The following is a 6,743-nucleotide window of genomic DNA, read 5'->3' as shown; positions in this document are numbered from 1 at the left end:
TCATATCATATGTCTAGATATATGTCATATATAATACACAATGTATGGGATATATCTATATATATGGAGAGAGTTTTGGGGGTTTTTTTTGTTTGTTTTTTTACCTTTTGCTTTAATATCCCAAATTTTGACTTGTGGGTGGACTGGCTCTTGCTATATGCTACTACTTATTTTACCAGAGGGCCTTACATAGTCTATTGGAGACTGGAAGTTCCTGATCTAGATAACTATAAACTATCATTTTGATTGCCAGTTTTGTCATTTCTCCGGTATGTTACAACATGATCAGGAAGATAATCAGTAGCAGACTTTGAACACCATAAAATCCCTAGCCATGATAGCATCATAACAGTGCCAAAGCAATCTCTTTCTAGAATTTTTCATCTATGTTCATATCACATATTAGCCATGACTAAAAGCCATCATAAATAACATAATCTTTTAATGTATAATATCAATCTAGTAATAATTCAAATTTGACATATATAAATATGTGTATGTAGAAATACTTTATATCCTGGGACCAGCAGTTAGCGTAATGGCTATGTCACTGGACTCCCACCTAGTCGACTGCAGTTCAAGTCCTGGACACGGTGGATTAAACTCATGCCGGGCGCGTGTGCGTGCATGCCCAAGATCCATGGAGGGGAAGGGATTGCAGCGTGGTCATCCTCCCTGGGGGATGACTTCTCGCTTTCTGTCTCTCTGTCTCTCTGTCTGTCTGGCGAGCACACATGCCCTATAGCAAAAACCTCTCAAAAAAAAAAAAAAAGAAATACATTATATCCTATAAACAGATGAGTATGACATCAAGAATACTCATAACTGGGGCCAGTAAGTGGCATGGTAGTTAAGGTGCTGGGCTCCCACATGGCTGTCCATAGTTCAAGTCCTGGATCCAGCAACTCGAAATCATGCAATGTACCTGTGTACATGTGACCAAAATCCTAGGAAAAGGAAGAGGAAAAGGAATTACAGTGTGGCCATCCCCGCTGGGGGTGTTATTTCTCACTTCCCCTCTCACTGTTTCTCTCCAGCAACCATGTGTCACATATCTGCTCCAAAACAATCACTGTGACTGATTATTTGGACGTTGGTCCAGCCCTAGATCACACAGACCGAGTGTAGAGTGAAATGGTTCTCCTGTGAAAAAGTCAGGGTTTGTTAACAGGAAAAGGGTTAAGCAACATAAAAATAAGCAAATGTCTATTATACTTTGTTCTGAAAATTTTTCTATAAAGGAGAAATTTTTTGTTTAATAGAATCTCTGGACCTGATAATGAAACACCCGCATAAACTCATATTTCAACATTTTTCTCTGAATATAAGAAATCCAATTTGACAACATTTGAAATTACCAAGAGTGTAATTATCATATAAGCTAGTGTGCTCATCCATGCACTGATTCTTTCCCCTCCTCCCCAACTTCTTACTACCATTTAAACTGTCTCTTTTGATGGCTCCAACCTGATGGAGATATGTATTTACCATAAATTCAAGTTTGAGACAAGCATGAAGGGAGAAATATAGTCTGTATGTTCTATATTGTTTATTCATAATTATAGATGTTAGGAGGTTAAAATTAGAAATTACCTAACGTACTATTACTTTCTATGTTATAGAAGGATTTCTATGCTGTAGAAAGAGTACCGTGGAAAACTCATTACTATGGAAAATAATCATACATCTAAGCTCTTCATAGTTCTCCCTCCGTATGGCTATATAAACAATAATGTAGGTAGTAATTCCATTATTTCATATCAGTTATTAACTTACTGATTTGCAATGGATATCGTTCACTGGGCTGAACAAAGGTCAAAAAGTTTTTAGAGCTTCACTTAGGGTCTTGTATGAAATTAAAGAACAAAGACATTTTGAATCATATTCTTGCCTTGGGGAGGGGGGGGTATGTTGAAGACATGAGTCATTGAATGTGAAGCATTCCCCTTACTCTCTCCATTAACCATAAGAGACACCACCAAGTGATCATTACACCCCTCACACTCTTCTCAAAACAGCATTCCAGGTAGCCCTACAAAACAAAGTTTTGTTTTGTTTTTTTTAAAACAAAGTATTGAAAATAAAAGTATTTGTTGGAGGACCAGCAGATGGCATAATCATTACATCACTGGACTCCCACATCATAGACCGTGATTTGAGTCCCAGACCTGGCAGCTTAAAATTCACACTGGGTGGACTTTTAGAAGTCCTTGCCCCCTGCCTCCCCACGTCATCAGGACACTCATTCCATTGTTGAGACCTGCCAAGTGTGTGCCTTTTATGGCTAGAAGGCTGTGCTGCAAAGATCTCTGTTCATCTCCCTCCCCTCTCACCTTCGAACTCTCAGGACTGTTCATTGGCACTCTGAGTAAAACATGGCATTTCCCCATGCTATCGGAAAATCCATTCCAATGATGGGCCTGGCTGCACTGAGTGGCAGAGATATTGAGCTACAGAAAGCTGTGGTTCATCCCCTGTCACATGCCTCTGAATTCTAAGACTTCAGCATTTTCTGTCTTCTTCATTCAAAATTCAGAAGATCAGTCCCAGGCACACCTGTTCTCTAGAAACTAGGAAGACTTTGAATCACTCAAGTCTAATGACAATAGTGCAAGTTGCTGGTGAGCATCATCAAGGAGATAGAACAACAGAGAGATTGTCAATCACCTACTCCTACATGCCTTTGAATGCACAGAATTAACTTGAAGAATTTATGAAGAAATGTATACATCAAGAGATGACTAGAAACTATCGAAGAGGTGCAAGAAATATGAGTTGACTAAGACATGTTTATTTCCTAGGACCAGCAGATGGCAGAATAGCTATGTCAATGGACTCCCATGTAGTTGACCCCAGTTCAAGCCCTGGAACCAGTGGCTTAAACTCACGCCGGGAGTGTGTATGTGCATGCCCAAGATCCCGAGAGGAGAATGGAGGAAAAGGGATTGCAGCGTGGCCAGACCGCCCTGAAGGAGTGATTCCTTACTTTCTGTCTCTCTCTGTCTTCCTGGGGAGCGCATGTGCCCTATAGCAAAAACCTTTCCAGAAAAATGAAAATGGAGAGATGACTAGGAACTATCAAAGAGGCACAAGAAATATGAGCAACCAAGAAACTATCTCTCCCCCAAGAGAAAACATCAATTCCTCATAATCCACAGACAACACATGGAACTCATGGGAATGTCAGGTAAATAATTCAGAATATTTATAGTGACAAAACTAAATGAGGTGCAAAAGAAAAGAGGCAATGAGCTCCAGGAGATTAAGGAAGGAAGTTCTTTCGTGATTCGAAAGAAGAAATAAACACCATAAAAAATAATCAAATAAAATTAATAGAGATGAAGATTGTAATACAGGAAATTAAACTGCCCTCAAAAGTATTAAAGGAGATTAGATCACACAGAAGATTGAATCTTAAATATAGAAGACAAAATCTCTGACTTAAAAAACATTATCAAAAAAGACTTAGAGGGGAACCAGCAGTTAGCGTAATGGCTATGTCGCTGGACTCCCACGTAGTCGACCACGGTTCGCGTCCCAGACCTGGTGGTTTAAAACTCATGCCAGGCACATGTGCGAGCGTGCCCAAGATTCCGAGAGGAGAATGGAGGAGAAGGGATTGCAGCGTGACCATCCCCCCTAGGGGGTGATTTCTCACTTTCTGTCTCTATATCTCTCTCTCTCTCTCTGGCGATCGCACGTGCCCTATAGTAAAAACCTCTCCAAAAAAACACAAAAAGACTTAGAAAATTAACCAAGAAAAATAAGGGCAATATATGAAAAACACTAGATACCATTAAGCACCTAATAATCCAGATAATTGGTATCCCAGAAGGTGAAGAAAATAATAAGGGCCTTGAGAATCCATTTTATGAGATCCTAGAAGAAAATTTTCGAAACCTAGATAGGCATTTAAAGATCCAGTCCCAAGAAATACAAAGGACCCCAAGTAGAATCAACCCAAGATCTTCTCCAAGGTACATCATAGCCAGATTGACCAAAACCACAGACAAAGACAAAATATAAAACTGGCCAGAGCTGTCAAGATACTTATAAAGTTTATCCCATTAGGATTACATTGAACTTTTCATTGGAAACAATGCAAACAAGGAAAAAATGGGTAAATATATACAAAGTGTTAAGGGAAAAACAATTTCAACCAAGATTACTATACCCAGCAAGATTATTCTTCATATAGGAAAAAAAGATAAGAAAAATTTCTCAGATAAACAAAACCTGAAAGAATTTACCAACTCCATACCAGCTCTTCAAGAAGTTCTGAAGGGAGTGCTAACCAGGAAAACTAAGGACAGACATATAAAAGAACAAAAAACAACAAAGAAAATAGCCCACCTGACATATCCTGAAATATTGATAATAATGTTGAATGTTAATGGATCAAATTCTCTGATCGAGAGACACAGACTGGCTAAATGGATAAAAAAAAAAATACAAAAACCCTCTATCTATTGCCTTCAAGAAATGCACCTTATGGATATAGACATACATAGACTAAAAGTGAAGCACTGGAAAAAGGTATTTCATTCAAACAGATGAAATCCTGGAAGAAATCAAAAAAGGGCTGGATTCGCAATACTGATTTTAGACAAAATGGGCTTTAAGACAAAAACTGTAAGAGACAAAGAGATTATATAGTAGTAAAAGGGATAATTTGTCAAGAAGACTTATAAATATTCATGCACCCAACTCAGGAGCACCTAAATACACGATGGAAAGAATGCTGGAGCTAAAAGGAATGATAGAAACACTATAATTGTCTGGGATCTCAACACCCCTTTATCTCCTATAGACAGATCTTCTAGACAGAAAATAAATAGAGAGATACAGGACTTAAATGATACTATAAATGGAATGGGCTTGACCATCTTTCTTTTTCTTTTCTGATCAGGACATCATGTTGAAACAACTGCGTGTGATATTACTGTCAAATATATGTTACATTTCGTTTATATGGATGATTTTTTTAGTTTCTTTTTGTTTTTCCTTTGAAGGGTAAAATTTTTATTCTGAGAACTTTTTTACTGCCCATTTTCAAAGAGAGTCACATAAGCAAAAATGTTATCCTTCCCCATTCTAGAAATAAATAAGGGCATAAAATTTCTTTTTTTAAATCATGACACTTGGAAGTTTAGCAACAGCATCCAAAATGAACAAATAAAGGGGGAAAAAGTAAAAAGCATTTACTGTATATTTCAGATTTCTTTGGTTGGGGTTCTCCCCAGGAAAACTAAGGACAGACATATAAAAGAACAAAAAACAACAAAGAAAATAGCCCACCTGACATATCCTGAAATATTGATAATAATGTTGAATGTTAATGGATCAAATTCTCTGATCGAGAGACACAGACTGGCTAAATGGATAAAAAAAAAAATACAAAAACCCTCTATCTATTGCCTTCAAGAAATGCACCTTATGGATATAGACATACATAGACTAAAAGTGAAGCACTGGAAAAAGGTATTTCATTCAAACAGATGAAATCCTGGAAGAAATCAAAAAAGGGCTGGATTCGCAATACTGATTTTAGACAAAATGGGCTTTAAGACAAAAACTGTAAGAGACAAAGAGATTATATAGTAGTAAAAGGGATAATTTGTCAAGAAGACTTATAAATATTCATGCACCCAACTCAGGAGCACCTAAATACACGATGGAAAGAATGCTGGAGCTAAAAGGAATGATAGAAACACTATAATTGTCTGGGATCTCAACACCCCTTTATCTCCTATAGACAGATCTTCTAGACAGAAAATAAATAGAGAGATACAGGACTTAAATGATACTATAAATGGAATGGGCTTGACAATGGGCTTTACAGACATCTATTAGAACTTTGTAACCTACAACCACAAAATATCCATTTTTCTCACCCCAGCATGAAATCTTTTCAATATTTTTTTTTCCTTTGAAGGGTAAAATTTTATTTCTGAGGAACTTTTTTAATGCCCATTTTCAAAGAGTCACATAAGCAAAATTGTTATCCTTCCCCATTCTAGAAATAAATAAGGGCATAAAATTTCTTTTTTTAAATCATGACACTTGGAAGTTTAGCAACAGCATCCAAAATGAACAAATAAAGGGGGAAAAAGTAAAAAGCATTTACTGTATATTTCAGATTTCTTTGGTTGGGGTTCTCCCCGTGTGGTATTAAGATTTCTTTCAATTCATATTACCAAAAGAGTAAAAAACAGGAAAAAATTATAAACCTAGTTGGTTGCTGAAACCGAAGAGGGTGCTCTCTTGCCATCTGTGCAAGCGTTCCTGGGACCTCGGCTTGCTGGAGAAACTTGCTGACGGTTTTCCTTCTGCAGTTGCTAGTTTCTTAAAGAGTAACTGTAAGTGCTCGCTTCGGCAGCACATATACTAAAATTGGAACGATACAGAGAAGATTAGCATGGCCCCTGTGCAAGGATAACACGTGAATTCGTGAAGCATTCCATATTTTTTAGGAAGAAAATAATAAGGGCCTAGAAAATTTATTCCATGAGATCCTGGAAGAAAACTTTTTAAATCTAGAAAGGCATTCCAATATCCAGACCCAAGAAATACAGAGGACCCCGAGTAGAATCAACCCAAGAAGATCCTCTCCAAGGCACATCATAGCCAGACTGGCAAAAACAACAGACAAAGACAAGATACTAAAGTTGGCAAGAGGGAAATGCCAGGTTACTTACGAAGGTCACCCCATCAGGCTAACATCGGATCTCTCAGCAGAAACA

The 6,743-nt window shown here is 37.6% G+C and overlaps 1 non-coding gene across 1 annotated transcript; it reads left to right on the top strand.

The window, feature by feature from the left end:
- The first annotated feature begins 6,363 nt into the window (after positions 1–6,363).
- LOC114006978 (U6 spliceosomal RNA) lies at positions 6,364–6,470 on the top strand. The gene has a single exon (XR_003548635.1). It is a non-coding gene; the product is annotated as a U6 spliceosomal RNA (small nuclear RNA).
- Positions 6,471–6,743: the final 273 nt, after the last annotated feature.

The sequence above is a fragment of the Tupaia chinensis genome, unplaced genomic scaffold (assembly GCF_000334495.1).
Source record: "Tupaia chinensis unplaced genomic scaffold, TupChi_1.0 Scaffold000111_1, whole genome shotgun sequence".
In the NCBI taxonomy this organism is placed as follows: Eukaryota; Metazoa; Chordata; class Mammalia; order Scandentia; family Tupaiidae; genus Tupaia; species Tupaia belangeri.
Note: the sequence above shows the minus strand (reverse complement) of the source record. Positions and strands in the feature narration are given on the sequence as shown.